General features: G+C 39.3%; 1 long non-coding RNA gene across 1 annotated transcript in view; it reads left to right on the top strand.

Moving 5' to 3' along the window:
* Positions 1–3,858: 3,858 nt before the first annotated feature.
* The window catches only part of LOC149834811 (uncharacterized), a 226,690-nt gene continuing 212,498 nt past the window's right edge, over positions 3,859–18,050 (top strand). The window contains exon 1 of the long non-coding RNA XR_016432361.1: positions 3,859–3,934. This is a non-coding gene — a long non-coding RNA (uncharacterized LOC149834811). The remainder of the gene's footprint in view (positions 3,935–18,050) is intronic.

The following is an 18,050-nucleotide window of genomic DNA, read 5'->3' as shown; positions in this document are numbered from 1 at the left end:
TGCGGAAACCTAGCTGGTGATGTGGGGCTGAGGGTCTTCGCTGCTTTTGGAGGTAAGACTGTGTTGTTATATCATATATCCATATATGTTATCGATTTATCATTGTTGGGTCATTATTTTCATACTCACTTTTCTGTGTTCTTTTTCTTTTTTTCTGAGAAGATTTTTACTTTTTTTTCTGAGGAGATCTGTTTTCTTTTTATACTCCCCATCTTGAGCTCGTGGACCAATGCGACAGATCGCTGAAGTTTCGTGGGTATTCATGCTTGTTCCATCAATCAAACGTGTATATATATTATGGTTAGGGTGGCATCAGTAGGCCAACTCTTGTTAAGAGCACTCTCTTTCAAGACTGCTTTTTTGCTCTATATTGCCTTGTCTTCTGTCGTTCCCCGTTAGTATAAAGAAGATTAAAGCTAGAGATAACCAACTGAAACTCTCTATTCCTCACTTTTCTTTCTCATGGACCGAGGCTGCTGCTTTTACGTTCTTCTCTATTTTCTGGCGCTCTTCATACTCTCCAATTTGGCTCTCTTGAAGTTCTCTGTTGAGGGTGATTCCATTCTCTCAAAACCTCACTTCTCCAAGTTTTTCCTTTTTTTCCTTAACTCTTCGTCTGAGTATGCTCTCTCTTGTCTTCCTTTTCAGGTAAATCAGCGTCCAAACTGCTCCAGGATCCTAAGGTGATGACTAAAGATTATTACGGATATCTGAACGTCATCTCTTCGTTACTTCTCATTTTTTTCTCTATTCTTCTCGGGTTTCTGCTTTTCTGTTTTTTTTATGATGTATTATTATATGTCGTCTCATTTTGCCTATACCTGTACTGAAGGTGGAAGCTGCCGAGGAAGCGAGCAAGATCGTTTATGGAGGAGGAATGGTGATAGGTTCAAGGCCTCCTAGGTGCCAGAAGAGGTGTGCTTCTTGTGTGAACTGTGAAGCTATACAGGTGCCGGCTACCCCTCAATACAAGAACAGAAAAGGGCACACCGTGGTCTCTTCCACAAGTGCAATAGCTGGTGACACGTCCAACTACAAGCCCATGAGCTGGAAATGCAAATGTGGGGATGCCATCTATAACCCATAGCGACAATGCTATTCTTTCTTTCCTCTCTTCTTAAGATATATATATTAGTATTCTGTGGAATTGTTGCTGATACAAATTGCATATGACTATGAAACTATTCTCTTCACAATGCGCAGAGATTTAATAATGAGAATTGCATGTAAAATTACTTTCGAGTCTTGAGCATGTTGGTGGGGCTTAGGGGTGATGCAGTACGTGTGGTCTGCATCGCGATCTGCAACCTTTTTGAATCGGGAATAGGCAACTGAAGCTAGGGGTATATGTGCATCTTCGTGTGGATGCAGAGAATTAGCAGATGGCGGCACCAACGATGCTTTCAGAGATTTAGAAAACCGATTCACTTTCTTTATTTGAATCTCTGACAGGCTACGACGCTTTTCTTGCTCCTCCTTTTCATATATATTGCCTGTATATATCGTTAGCCTTCTTCTCCAAAAAAGTGTCACCAAATTCTTTTTGTCCGAGTGTTTTCATGCAAAGTGCAAACAACCGTAGGCTTACAGACTATTAGCACTCCCGACCGAGTTGATCACTCATCCAACTTGTACCATCAATTCTTTTGAGTCAACTCAGCTCCGTTCCAAGTTTAAATCAGTCCGTGCAAGCGGGTTCAAGACCCACATACCCTCAATGTTAGAGGGGTTAAACTTGGACAGAGTCAACCCATTGTTCTAGGCTTGAATGATTCTGGGTGTGGACACGTTCAAACCACAAGTTGTTGGGTCGTTGACAATTCCCTTCATTTGGTTGAATGTCATTGGGTAATTCTTGTATAAGTTACCACCGAGGTGGTATCCCATGTGGTAAGCGGGGTCCTGTGCCAAGCTGAAGGCTCAGGTTCGAATCCCTCTGTCACATGGGGCTTACAAGATATCTGGTAGGGGTCTGCCTATCTCTTCCAAAAAACAAAAATTCTTGTATAAGTTGGGTCATATATGTTTTTTTTTTTGAAAGACAAGCTGAGGTTAGGCAGACCCGTACCAGATATCTCTTAAGCACCATGTGACGGAGGGATTGGCACATGACCCCGCTTACCACATGCGATACCACCTCGGTGGAAGGGTCATATAAGCTTTTTGTCAGGGCAAAACTTCTACGAAATTAAGACGGGGATCAAAATCGATGAAAAGATTTTATTCATACAATAGCAAGGTCTAGACTAGCGTCAAAAAGTGTTCTGGACTTGCACCATGCCTTGCTTAGTCGTTAGGATCATGCAGTGGCATCTGGAGGTGGACATCAGGACATCCTGGCCCGATGTGACCCGACTAGGTGCACATTATTCGATGGGCCAGGTCTAACCCTGATCTGACTTTTACGTGGGACGGACATGTCGTTCTCAGGGAGGCAACTATAAATGGACACCCAGGCTGGGCTGTGAAAAGATCAGGTGCAATATGACTGCACAAATATTTGTGCATTAAGCACCTGATCACCCTGCATCTTGGGGACAGGCCTGTCAGTTGTGAGGCTTAAGGCTTGATAGAGGGCGATCAGGTACTTAATGGCACAAAATTTGTGCCATGCGATTGCACCGGATCCGGACTAGGCTGGGTTTGGGTTGCCCTATTGATCTTTCCTTCCTTTTTCCTCATCCATACCTGAGCCCAGCCTGATTTAATTACGGTTTGAGCCAGGTCAGGCCAACGTCTTATCGAGTTTCAGGTTAGGGCCCGAAGCCCCCTTGGGCACATGAACCGATATCCATCGTTGGTTTTCAGCCAATGTCTTGTTCTGTCGTGCCCACCTATCGAGTTATCTGGATCAGCTAGGATAATCCTTGCTGTTCAATAATCACATATCACGATGGAGCCACATTATATATGTGGTGGATCTAGAAAACCCTTTAAGGGGTGTTTGATTCACGGATAGCCATTGACAAGGACACCATGCCCGATCCTGTCCTGTTCACGGATAGCCTTGGACAAGGATACCCAATGACATTTTTTTTAAGGTGTCCTATCATCCCCTGTTGCAGGGTGAGAGTAGAACTCACCTGGACACCAAAGCATGTCCCAAAGGGACACACTGGACACGGTGTCCTGGGTATCCGTGCATCCTGTGCTGGCATGGGTTTGTGGACCCCACACAATAGTTGCTCCGTACATTCAAACGCCCCCTAATATAGGAGAGGGTGGTGTATGTTCGCCCCCGATGATTCACTGAATCCCACGTCTGTGTTCGGGGGGTCGAATGAGCGCCACGTATTTATGCACATGGGGCTCGTATTCCCGTGTATGTTGACATAACTTTGCATCGTAGTCTGGTGCTGTTGCAAAGACTTATTCGATGAAATGACAAAAATATCCTACATTCAAAAGTTGGGAAACTACAGTTCGAGAAAAGGACAAAAAAATCCTCCATTCAGAAAGTTTGATGTTAACTATTTAAAGTGGAGATGTTCCCTATTCATTAAACTCCTACGCCATCTGCTGTAACAATAGCTCCCATTATCAACCCAAACTTTGCCTTCTTCTCCAGTTGAGGTTTCCGCCTTGTTTTTTATCCTGTTTTACAACACATTGTCGCCTTCTCGTGCTTGCCTTGTGTTACAAAACATTCTCGTGTCTTCTCTTCATTTTTGCTGTCGTTAGGCATTATGGAAGAAAGCAATGATGCATAAACATTCCAACCAGTGCCATTAAGGCGGCGTGAGTAGCTTTCCATCTCATCATGCCATCGATGAAGAAGACATGTCGTCTTGTCTGACATTAAGGCATTGTTTGGTTATTGCAGGTAGATCTTGTTCTTACGATGGTTGGAAACTTATCGATATTTGTAAGACGCTGGGACCTGTTGACAAGAATGCTTGTTTACAAATGCTAGGAAGGGCCTCTACCCCATCAGGTATCCTACATTCACTCATTATATGCATTGTATCTCACACTGCTATATTAGTAACATACTCCCATTTTTGTGAGATATATTTTTGTTAGTTAATATTGATTTATTTGCTATTATGCTCAATTTCTTCCGTATGGATTTGTAATTTATTGTGCGATATATTTATCGACCTTTTAGATATTATGGTTTTGTATTGTCGAGTTGTAAGTTATTATGTTGAACTGTCGTATCGATTTTCAATATATTATTCGATATGTATATCGATTTGTAAGATATTATATGTTTTGTAATATGTATTTCTAAGATATTTGTACACAGACTTTGAAAATGTGTGCGTGCAGAAACACATCGTTACACACATGCGGGGGCAATTTTCGCATTCATATCACTGCTCTGTCAGCGATTTCTATTGAACTCGCTTTACAGCCTCGTGGATATAATGAGAGCATTATCATCAACACACATGTACGACATGTGTCTTTTATTGGCATGGTAAGTGACAACTCGATGCTCAGTATAAGCAAATATCAAACCGCTATATTAGTAACATACTCTCGTTTTTGTGAGATATATTTTTGTTAGTTAATATCAATTTGTTTGCTATTTTGCTACCAACACAAATTGATATATTGCTTAAAACATTATTGAGCTTATCATCAGGTTGTAATAAAGATGATGTAGCTCAATCAATTGAAAGATCTGAAGAATTGAACATCTATACTAATGACGCAACTGAAGAATTGAACATCTGCACTAATGATGCACATGAAAAGAAGGGTGCAAGCATTAGACTCACTCTTGACTTGAATGTTCCAGTAGAAGAAATGCAATTCAATAATGAGGTAGATTACCATGACAGTACACATAATAAAAGTGTAGGCACCGGGAATGTACATGGAAGTACACTTGACTTGAATGTTTCAGTAGAAGAAATTCAATTCAATAATGAGGTAAATTTTGATGTCAGTACACATAATAAAAGCGTAGGAACTGGGAATGTACATGGAATTACACTTGACTTTGTTCCTGTAGAAGGAATGCAGTTTAATAATGAGGAAGCTGCATATAAATTTTACAATGATTATGCCTTAAAAGTTGACTTCAGTGTGAGAAGGTTTTCTTGGTCAAAAAATGCACAGGGTGTCTTGTTTAGAAAGACATGTTTGTTCCAAGCAAGGTTGGAAGAAATCAATGAGAAATCCAACAAGGAGCATGCCAGAATCAAGATGTGGATGTCAATCGAGAATGGTTTTGAGAAGACATCCGAATGGGAAATTTGTAGTTCGTACTTTAATCAATGATCATAATAATGATTTATCTGCATCATTTATGACTCCTATGCTAAGGTCACATCGTAAAGTAACTGTAACGCATGCTGCAATGGCTGAAATAGCTGATAGCGCCAGCATTGCACCAAAGAAGACATACAATTTGTTTACCCACATAGATGGTGGTCGCAATAATGTGTCATTCACACATTTGGATCTAAGAAACCACTTGAGAATGAAGAGGACAGATAACATGAAGAATGGAGAAATATGTTCTTTGGTTGATTACTTACAGAATAAATCAAGCAATGAACATGGTTTCTTTAGTGCAATGTAAGTGGATGAAGATGGATATGCTGTGAATATGTTTTGGGCAGATTCAAAGTCAAGAGTAGATTATGAATGCTTCAATGATGTGCTTGTATTTGATACTACAGTAAAGATTAATACTGAACAGTGGTCATTTACGCAGTTTGTCGGAGTGAACCATCACACACAGAGTTGTATATTAGGCGGGGCGTTTTTGTATGACCAGACCAAGAAAAGCTTTGAGTGGTTGTTTAGAGTATTTACATAGACAATGAACAGGAAGCAACCTGAAGCTATACTTACAGATGGTGATCACGCAATTGCGGCTGCAGTGCTTCATGTGTGGCCAGATGACATCATCGCCTATGTTTGTAGCATATCTTTCAAAATGCAGCAAAGAACATAGGACATATATTTAATCAGAAGACAGGGTTTGACAAAAAGTTTACAAGGTGTGTACTTCATAGCGTAGACGAGATCACCTTTATGTCAGATTGAGAGGAAATGATTAAGACATACGACCTTAAAGACTGTCCTTGGTTACAAAATTTATATGCAGAAAAAGAGAAGTGGGCATTGGCATATGGAAGACAATACTTTTGTGCAGGTATGATAAGCACACAAAGCGTTGAATCTATGCATGCCACGCTGAAGAAAACCCTGTATTCATGTTTAACAATGTTTCGTTTCATGGAACAATATGAATTATTTGTAGACGGTCTAAGACAGAATGAGCTTGAACAAGACGTGAAATGCTTTAATACACGACCTCTAACTTTTGACATGAAAATATTGATGCGACCTGCAGCTCTGTATACACTAATTGTATTTGAATGGATCAAGAAAGAGGTGTTACATGTCATAAATTGCAAAATAGAAGGACTCGTGCAAACCGAGAATATGCACAAATACCATATTTTATGGCAGGGTGAAAAACATCACGAAAGGCAAGAAGCACATGTCACGTACAATGTTGACCATGGAAGAGTTGAATGTCCGTGCAAAATGTATGAATTCAAAGGTATTTTATGCTGTCATGCATTAAAGGCACTCAATCAAGAGAAGATACAAGAAATACCTGAGTCTTACGTAATGCGAAGATGGAAGAGACGTGCAAAGATTGAAATGCTTGTTATGGACAATGTGAGTAAATCTAGTGTTGACGAGAAGTGTCACATAGCCTTCCGTTATCAACAATTGTGTAGGTCATTTATGCATGTTGTTGATTTGGCAGCGAGAAGTGAAGAAGGCTATGTATGCGTGAGAAAAGCTTCAATGGAGTTACTTAAAAACGTGGAGTTAATTCACCTTAAGTTCATTGCAGCGACTGAATACCAGTCGAAGATAATGGGATCGAACAGCGTAGGTGAAAATCATGTTTCACTTGACACTCCTGAGAAGTTGCACCGAAGCGTAAACATTATCTTCAACAAGTCAGTAATGAACGTTGTTGATTATGATGGACATATTCATGAAGCGAAGGGTATAAAAAAAAAAGCTGCCTCTGATCGCAGTCGTCGGAGGGCAAAGGGTGCACTAGAATTGGTTGGCAAGAAAAGGACTAAGAAACAACCAACCTGTAATAAAAAACAACAAAGCCCTTCGAATAAACAGGTATGTAAGACATTATATTGCATCCCATTACGTGAAGCTTGTCAATATCTAACTCGTGTAATGTCCAACATGCAGCAATACCCTACAGAAGTAACACCAAACGGTGAAACCTTCATTCCTCCCGACTAGATTTTCGGCAATGATAGCTTCAGTTTTACAAGTCTTTTGGTATGTAATCAATGTTGGGAGGAGGTTTGCATTTCTTGTGAAACTTAATGCAGTGTCTTATATTTTCTATTTCATGACAGGCTCTGATGCATTCGACAGATAGGTATGGGACACAGGAATCTCGTGTGGGATATTAATTTAGTTGACATGCCTCTTTGCATGACCCGATTTCCACATTGTCAGATTTGTTAAGAGTTTATAGTGATTTGTCAGTGACGACTTACGGTCTGTGGTTGGATTTGCTTAAATCGATAGATAGCGATTTGTGACTTCTGCAGGAAGTCAATTCATGACATCACTGAATGGCGATTTGTGGTTATCGTTGAATAACGATTTGTGGCATTGCAACATAGTGATTTGCGGGTATTGTTGGAATGTCAATCCAAGCGGGGTGAAAAGAATTGTTCCAGTAAGCTTTTTTGGGCCATTGATCAAGGTTGTGATTCATTTTATGATCTGAGTAAGCTTTTACCGGCGTTTTTCAGGTAGGTGGTTGCACAATGTTGGACTTGTGTAATGATAATAAAAAGAAAGCATTTTATGATCTGAGTTTTTTGGTTGATTTAAATAATTTCTTTATTTATTGAATTGCGATTTACATCCAATAAATAGAATTTGTCCCAACATAACTGTCAATCTACTTCCAAGATAATATCATGTTCTCAAGCTATGAGTGCCCTTCTTTTTCTTTGTACTTGTTCTTCTTGACAATTTTTTTATGGTGCATGTTCGCCCCTCGTAACTAATAATCGTTTAAGCCCTTATCGACAAGAAAAATCGCTGGGTCTACATGATAAATTGCCTTAAAGTATAAACATCTTGTAAAATAGATTATTATTTTATTTATCGTCATTTGCGCTTTACAAGTGTTTTGGTATGTAATCAATGTTGGGAGGAGGTTTGCATTTCTTGTGAAACTTAATGCAGTGTCTTATATTTTCTATTTCAATATTGGGAGGAGGTTTGCGCTTTACAAGTATTCTGATTTACACAATGATTAAAACGCAAATGACGATAAATAAAGAAGGGCACTCATAACTTGTGAACATGACACTATCTTGGAAGTAGATTGGCAGCTATGTTGGGACACGTTCTATTTATTGGATGTAAATCAAATTCAATAAATAAAGAACTTGTTTAAATCAACCAAAAAAACTCAGATCATAAAATGATTTCTTTTTATTATCATTACACACGTCCAACATAGTGCAACCACCTACCTGAACAACGCAGGTGAAAGCTTACTCATATCATAAAATGAATCGCAACTTTGATCAATGGCCCAATAAAGCTTACTTGAACCCTTCTCAACCCGCTTTGATTGACATTCCAACAATACCCGCAAATCACTATGCTGCGATGCCACAAATCGCTATTCAACGATAACCACAAATCGCCATTCAATGATGTCATGAATCGAATTCCCGTAGAAGCCACAAATTGCTATCCAACAATGCTCATAAATCGCTATCTGGCTCACTGCACAAACTATCCAGTGATGGCAACAAATCTCTGTCCAGCTGACAGCACAAATCGCTTTCCCGCGATAACCACAACTCGCTATGCAGAGAATACGAAGTCGACTTACGCAGTTCCAAGCGATAACCACAAATCGAAGCTTACACTTCTTCGGCGCCATGCTTGGACGAAGAGAGATCAACCACGGAACGTCCATGGGACAAAGATGGAATTCCGGTCAATTTACCAACTTCAAAAGGTAAAGCTATGACATAGCGTCGATTCAACTTCTTCTCTCCATCAGTTCTTTCGTGTTCCCAACACCTCCAATTGCCTTTTGAAATCATTATTGTTATCTTTTGAAAACTTTTAGCTATATAGTATAAATAAAAGGCTAATCGTTGTGTCTTTTCTCTTCCTCCCTTCATTTCTTAGGAGGTAAGTAAGCCTCTTCATCTGTTAAAGGGGGAGCTTTGTTCGCTTTAACAGTGGAAGTGTAAGTGTAAGTGGTACTCAACAATTTCTCACAATCGCTTTGGAGTTCTTAACGTGAGATCTTTCAGATCCCTCTGTGGTTATATTTTTGCGCGCTTCTTTTCTTCTCTTGGAGATTCATCTTCTTTTTCTTGTGAGAATTGCTAGAAGAAATTAATGGGTGTGTCATCCTTCTACCGGTGGCTTGTTGACAAATATCCAAAGATAGTTGTGGCTGCTAAAGAGGAGAGGTCAACAAAGGATGAAAATGGAGTTGAGTTCATAGACACAGCCAGACCAAACCCCAACGGGATTGAGTTTGATAATCTTTATCTTGACATGAATGGGATCATACACCCTTGCTTCCACCCCGACGAGGTCTAGTCCACTCTTTCTTTCTTGGCTCTTTTCATTTTATATTATTAAACTTTTGATTGTTTTGCATCCCAAAATATCTTAGCCCATGGATTCAGTTGCAAGTGCTATTTTGGTGAGTGCAATTTGTTATCTTAGGGAGTTATTAGCTATTTTTACAGCAACCAAAATGTTAATTGGTAGGGCAGGTTTTGCTATTTCGGTTGTTGTTTTCATTAGCTTTAGCAATAGTAGTGAGCTACTATAAACCAAGCACATATGAAGTTTTCTGCATTTCTACGTTTTATTTTTTCTATAAGAACTTTCATTTTTGTGTTGCTTCTCAAGTTTTATTGCTTATTTTACCAAGTGAATTCAATATATTCGTTGTTGGTAATATAACTATTATACTCATGCCTGGTCGTATTGCTCCCATCGTCCTCTTCTTCGGCGCCATGCCTGGACGAAGATATCGATGTTACCTTTGCAATGCAGCTACGAAATCGACGTCGTTAGTCAAATATAAAGGAAATGTCCTTTCACATGCCGCCCTGTTTCGAAAACCACCCGCAAATTAAATGATTGCGTTTTAAATAATTAAAAAATCGTCGTTTCGACTTCATATTATAACAATAGTTGATTGGGAGATTGACCCGACCCGAACAAACAAGTTTTTCAGGTATGAATAATCTTTGACGATTATTATATTGATTATCATATATGGATACATCGATATATTCATGCCACATACTTTCCTTATCGATTTTTTAACAAGAAACGTTCATTATCGCTTTATACTAGTATCATTTAACACCGTAAATCGATGTTAACTTACACCATTTACAAAAGCCGATTATTACAGCACAAATCGCTTTCCCGCGATAATCACAACTCGCTATGCGGCGAAAATGAAGTCGACTTACGCAGTTCCTAGCGATAACCACAAATTTTTGATTTATCATACATTATTCATTGATCACGGTGGTTGAGCAGTAGATCTTTTGGCTCATAAATAGTCGCACAAGTACTGGATGGTGTGATTATCTTCTACTTCGTGAACCAGCAACAGTCAAACCGATGGTTCCTTTATAAACCTGGAATTCCTCTCTCGAACATGTAACCAGCTACATAGAAAATTATGGTCGGTGAGGTAGACGAAGACAGCTACACGACCAACAATGGCGAATCATGCGTATATTGTCTACACATCGTCTCCATTTTCATCAAAATCCGTCTCTTTTATGCCATTTTTGCAATTTGTGTTGTGTAGTCTATAATGTAATTTCAATATCGCTCATTGCAATGTCCTTATTCATTTCAGTAGAACATCCACCGACGAAGTTGGGCGAAAACTTAGTCAATCACTCTTAGAGGACATCAAACGAATGCACAATGAATTCGCATAATGCAACATGATCAGTAATTTTGTTCGTATGAAACTAGTAGGAGTTGTCTATATACGTAAGTCATGTGTACGTACTTTAACAACACCATATTTGCTGCAAACAGACTATATCCGATTTCGTTAGTTATATTAAAAGCAACGCACCAAGCAAGACTATAAGCATCGTCAGTACGTATTTCATGGTATATCGGTTGTATTTTATGTTGTTTTTGGTTATTGATTTAGTCCAGTTGATTTGTATGTTAACATTGTTGTTAACAATGTTTCGGTTTGCAGACTATCTTACGTCGTTTGCCATACTCCAGTGGATTTAAAGACGGCCTACCTTATTGCGTTAACGGTAATCATTGCAGAGACCTTTTGCCAAGTGAAAAAGTAAGTAAACAAACCTAGAGTGCAAGGTTACAGCATAACAATGCTAACAACATTTTTACGATCCATTTGCAGATATTGATTACTACACTCTGGCAATCTGAAAAGCATTGGGTCTTATACGTGATGGATTTACACGAAAAACAACTATGGTGTTACAATTCGTTGGAAATTGACAGTGGTTTACGGCTTGACATTTCCCATCTCGTAAGATTCCATCTATATAAGTATCATGTTGTGTACTGGGGTCATGAATTTACTTTCGGCCGCATTATTCTCAGATCAGTTTCGTCAAAGCCATTTTGGGAGTCGACGTTAGCGAGTAGATCTATTGCACGACATACCATGCTCCTTTATAAAATAATGGCGTTGATTGCGGCATATTTGTAATGAAGTACATTGAAGCAATATACAGTGGTGCAGAACCCTATTTCGACGTTGTATATCATTTATTGGCCTCTGTTATTGGGGATTAAATGCATGTCTATTGGTTCCACATTACAATTTGTCTTTGCAGGTTGATATACCTGGATTCCGCGAAGAACTCTGCAAAAAATTGACGTCCTTTCTAATTGACGAGGAGAAACTAACGGAGCCGCCACAATAATCTAAAAAGCAACGACCAACGGTGCCCACCACGCAAGAGTAATTTCATGTTCGTCTATTTCAAGTAGATTTTAGAGACAGTACAACCAACTTGTGTGTAATCTATAATATGTTGACCGAATATTAGAAGTCGTTGTTGACTGCATGAATCACAATCATTTTTCGCGGTTTGCATTTAAAGTGTCTCAGCAAAAGAGTGATTCTTGATCAGCAAACAAATCTTACCGCTATTGACCTTTACCATGGGAGCATATCTTACAGCAAAATGTATATGTTCGCCCAAAAAATAATAATACTCAACAATGATAAGGAACGGTTGTTGTTCTGAAATCGCAATATTCTTCGTCGTCATTTAATGCTAACCGCAAGGAAAACATAGGATTTATACGATAAGCATGCGCAAATAATAAAAACTTGTAATTGATAAAAGATGTGCGCTCAACCCGCATGATTGACAGTCGCAGAATTAGATTGCGATGTATGCAATGAACAAAGGCTTCTAATGTTCGAAATGATAATAGTCAACATCGATATGAAATGTTTGATGTTTAAACATCGTTTTATTGCTGACACGCAAAGAATGAAAATCGCAGAAGAGATTCAAGATGAATACGGTGAACAAGAACCATCAATGTCACTTTCGTAATTAGAAATAGTACACAACGATAAGACAGGTTTGATGTTCAGAAATGGCGGTCTAACGTCATCTTCACTGCTACTACCATGAAATCTTGTGTAAGAATTTGAAAATTTTTAGAAATTTAAACAACGTTTCCTTTAATTATGATATTGCAAACATATGAAAAAGGTCTAGACGAATACCTCAACTACGTCGAAGCCGCCTATACACTCGATTCAAGAACAAGTCGTTTATACAAGAATTATCGGTTTGGCGGTTCCTTACTCACGAAGCAAAGTGGAACACATCATTAACCTGTGTGATGTGTCATTCAAATATTAATTAAACGTCCTATCACCCTCCGTCAGTTTGTGGTTTGACTTGATTCAGCTCACTATGAATTTGTTCGTGTTAGGTTCATATAACTAGAAAACTAAACTACGAGCAGCTCGTTAACAAAAAAAAGTCAAGCACGAACAAAGGGTGCTCAACTCAGCGAACTCGAATTCGACTGGGCTCATTTACCTATGAGCATGAGAAAAGCTCCAACTGAGTTGCATGGTAAAAAAGCTGAACCTGAACAAGGTTGGGCTCGGCTCGTTTGGCTGGTTTACAAGCCCTAACTACATCCTGCTCTGTTTTTCTTTTCTACTAGGGAGTACACTTGGGGTAAGTTTGGTTTGGTAGGTTACATGTTACTCCAAACTGAATCACAACCACAAGAGGCCCTTTGTGATTCTGATTCCCCACTCATTTTCTTATGTTTGGTTAAGCATTGCCAATCAGATCGATTCTCTCATTCTCATGAAATCCCGAATAATTTCTTAAGACGCTAACAAACATTAGCTCTCAATACTACTAGCATTAGTTAAGCACATACAACACAAAACTATTTCTCGATACGATTTAATTTTCGTAGATGAAGCAGTACAATGATTTACAAGCGTGTTTTGTAATGTTCAAATTATATTTCAACGGAGACATATTTACAAAATTTGTAGTCTTACAAAATTTGCCTACCGGAAGTCCTCCTATATATCTCCAGTCTGTCTCTCTCTCTCTGTCTCGATCTCTCAGATTGTGTTGATACCAGAAACCAGACGATTCAGATTCCGACGAGATGAACCCCCGTCACTGGAACGACCGCTCCTCTGAAACCTCCTCATCGCGAGGGAGAGGAAGAGGACGCGGTGGAGATCCTACTGGCCACCCTCAGCACGCCGACCGCGTCCCTCGCCATGCAGACCCGCCTCCTCCCTCCCAGCGCCACCCCATCCCTCCGCCAACCCACGCTCCCTCGCCACCGCTGACGACCGCTCCTCACCAGCCCATGATTGCACCGTCGGCAACTCCACCTCCGCCGACTGCTCCTCACCATGCTGCGACTACACTGCCGGAGTTGGTGTCGAGGAGGAGGGCGAGAACGGTGATGACGGAGCTTGTTAGGTTGTACAGACAGAGCAATCGATAGGTTTCACGTTACATATTTTGTCTGACATTCTTTTTAAACTCAATCAAATTTCAACATATTTCCTCGCGTACTTCTGATATATCTTCCTGCAACAAAATATGTAATGTGAAACCAATATATAACAGGAATCCCCAATAACAACGGATACAAAGCTCATATAGTGTCGAAACAAGGTTTTTCTCCTTTGTATATTGCTTCAATATGCTTCATTACGAATATGCCACAATCGACCCCATTACTTTCTAAAGGAGCATCATCAACACAGAGCAACATCCACTCGGCAATGTCGACACCCACAAGGTCGTTTAGGAATCCCGCCTGTGATAAAGGGATAATATAGTACAGTCTGGTCCACTTTAAATAGTTACGATTCACCTATGGGCAGAAGCTTACCAAATGCATAGCGTCACGTTCTACACCATTGTGGCAGTCCAACGAGTTGTAGCACTATAGTTGTTTTTCCCGTAAATTCATCTCGTATAAGACCCAATGTTTGAGATTTTGCCAGAGTGTAGGAATTAAAATCTGTGAATCGATACAATAATTTATAATTTCATAGACATATCGTGATGGAGATGTTACGACTAAACCTTAGAGAAGAGGTTTGTTCACTCACCTTTTCAAAATTCGAAAAGTCTACGCACTCATCATCGTTGTTCCAACAAGGTAGTGCATCTACGAATCCACTGGTGTATGACTTTTGTCGGACGTACATCTGTTGCACGAAATAGTAAGGTTTAACCATCAAGAAACGTGAGTAAGTCATAAAAGCAAATAAAACAATAACATACCAGACATACCATGAAATAAGGGGTGATGATGCGTACTGTATTGCTCGTTCGTTGCTTTGAATATAATTGACAAAATCACACATTGTCTGGTTGCAAAAATTTACGAACTTCAAAACATACAAATCGATGACATAGAAAATGATACTAGTTACATACGTACAAAATTACTGATAGTGTTCGCGTCTGCAAATTCATCTTGCATCTGCTCGATGTCATCTACGAACTCGTTAGGGCATTGTCGCCCACCCTTGTCTGTGGATGTTGCACTGAGTGCACCATGAGCGTAGTATTCAGAATTTGACATTGAAATTATTTTCTACAGTAAACAACACAAGTCGAAATACGACATGAAAAGGCAAACGTTGACTAAACTGGTCAGAAGGTTCAAAAAATATACACCTTAAGCGCTAGTGATGGTACTGTGGATGTGGTTGTCTTCTTCTTCGGGGTCGTGCCTGGTCGTATTGCTCCCATCGTCCTCTCCTTTGGTGCCATGCCTGGTCGTATTGCTCTCATCGTCCTCTTCTTCGGCGTCATGCTTGGTCGTATTGCTCTGATCATCTTCTTCTTCGGCGCCATGCCTGGACGAAGATATCGATGTCACCTTTGCAACGCAGCTACGGAATCGACGTCGTCAGTCAAATATAAAGGAAACGTCCTTTAACATGCCGCCTTTTTTTCGAAAACCGCCTGCAAATTAAATAATTGCATTTTAAATAAATAAAAATATGTCTTTTCACATGCCGCCTTTTTCGATAACCGCCCGCAAATTAAATGATTGCGTTTTAAATAATTTTAAAACTGTCGTTTCATATGTCGCCCTTTTTCGAAAACCTTTCGCAAATTAAATGATTGGTTTTAAATAATTAAAAAACCGTCGTTTCGACTTCATATTATAACAATAGTTGAGTGGGAGATTGACCCGACCCGAACAAACCCGTTTTCTAGGTATGAATAATCTTTGATGATTATTGTATTGATTATCATATATGGATACATCGATATATTCATGCCACATACTTTCATTATCGGTTTTTTAACAACAAACGTTCATTATCGCTTTATACTAGTATCATTTAACACCGAAAATTCGATGTTGACTTACACCGTTTACAAAGGCCGATTATTATAAGTCATTGTCGTTTGCGTTGTTGACCTCATGAATTGCAATCCTATTTCGCGGTTTGCATTGAAGGTGTCACTGCAAATAAGCGATTTCTGACCGGGAACCATATCGTACCGATGTTAGCTGACCAACATCCTATTGCGCGATTTCAATTTACTGATGATCATCAGTAGCGATTTCTGAGCATCAAACTTTTCTTATCGCTATTGACTGTTATCATTTACGATGTCAAAACTTGTTCAATTATTGTTCACGGCATACATCGCAAATCCTAATTATGATTTTCTATCAAGGCGGAGACAAATACAGCGGTTGCTGAGCAGAAATGCTCTATCATAACGATGACGACCTTAATCATTTCCTAACATCGATTACGAGACCATATTGACCGCATAAATCGCATGTTTTCTGCGATTTTCATTAAAAAATGACAAGTTATATTGCGATTTGTGAACAATATTACTCGTGCCAATCAGACATCTATTGCGACTGTCATTCAAAAATGACGAGTTAAATTGCGACTTATATTGTGATTTTCAATCAATCAAGGAGGTTAGGCAATGCCACGATTTCTGAACAATAGACATTTATTTTTTATTACAATTTATTTATTTACGAGATCCATAGACGAAACATGTCTGTTAGATGTAATAATAAAGAATTAAACAATAAAAAAATGTCACGTTACGACAATTAATTATACAATTACAACAAATATCTATCGTGATAAAAAAGAATACCTAGGGTTTATTCCATGGCACTTGACGAATCAGATGAAATATCATAGACTTGTCACTCTTTTTATTAGTGGACTGCCTATCCTGGGTGGCCTCTTGAATGTGTCCATCTTACTAAAAAAACTGGTCATCATCTCTACCATTGAGTTCAATTGTATCCCCATATTGCTTACTTCTGTCCTTAATTTCTTATTCTCCCTCTCCATAAGTTCGAACCTTGCGGCAGAGACAATGTTCTCTTTTATAGCAAGTGTTCGCTCTTCATCGCGCTTTGTTACTGAGAGAATCATTGTTGTAACCAGAGAGAGACAACGTTTTGGTTGTAGAGGCTGGGTTGCAACATGAGAGAGGGTAGTTGAGAGGCATGATTTCACAATTTTCTCAATCTTCAGATTTCGCCGCATTGGTTCCCAATACCTTTCGAAATAGAAGGGATCAAATTGTCCTCCTTTATAATCATACGATACGGCACATACACCACCTGAGTTCCAAATTAATAATTCGTCCATGTAGCAATCACGCCAATTCATGTTCATGCTCCCACCACTATTCATCTTTCCTCTCACTTCCAAAGGCTTATTTGGGATAGACTGCCCCAAGCTAGATTGTAGGAGAACTCGACTACCACGCTGCAACTCAGCTTCATAATTGCAAAACAGACACAAACCGTGGTCAGACAATCTAGCAGCTTCTGCAATAACGTCTTGGTCATCGTCCTCCCCATCTCCATAAGGTCTCCACAAAACCTGTACATTGGTAATTCTTTTTAATAACGAGTGACAAATATATTACAATTTACTTAAGTATGATATGACGACAACAATATGTACTACGAAAGATAATCCTGCAGCGATGATTACTTAAGAATGCTAAACATTACAACGATTTATAATACTCAATGATAAATCCTGACACGATTGTAAACAATTTTAGAACGTTTACCTCATTTAGTTGCAGCCCATCTAAAATGGACTTAGCATTATGAACTGTGACGTTTATTGTAGCCCATCGACCGATCTTTGGAAAACCACAAATCGCAGAGTCACAACGTGGACGCAATGAGATAATATGTTCCCACGCCCAAGCCTAACAAAAACAATATTATTAGTAACACTACAACCTTCAAATTAGTCTACAATTACTAAGTATGTAATCAACAAATACCTGAACAAATGACCAAAATCCCCCAACTGTTTTTGTACCATTACTCGCACGACAGAGTTAACTGTACAAGTGTGCGAGCATAGTGGCACCCCAGACATAGTTGCCGACTTCGTCTAAGTCTGCTAGGTACTGCAGCCACATGGAACTTATTCTCGAACCAGAACAATCGGAAAATAATGTAAG

Source organism: Nuphar pumila, chromosome 6 (genome assembly GCF_984573655.1).
Source record: "Nuphar pumila chromosome 6, dmNupPumi1.hap1.1, whole genome shotgun sequence".
Classification (NCBI taxonomy): Eukaryota; Viridiplantae; Streptophyta; class Magnoliopsida; order Nymphaeales; family Nymphaeaceae; genus Nuphar; species Nuphar pumila.
The sequence above is the reverse complement of the archived record's forward strand: the minus strand, read 5'-3'. Positions and strand labels throughout refer to the sequence as shown.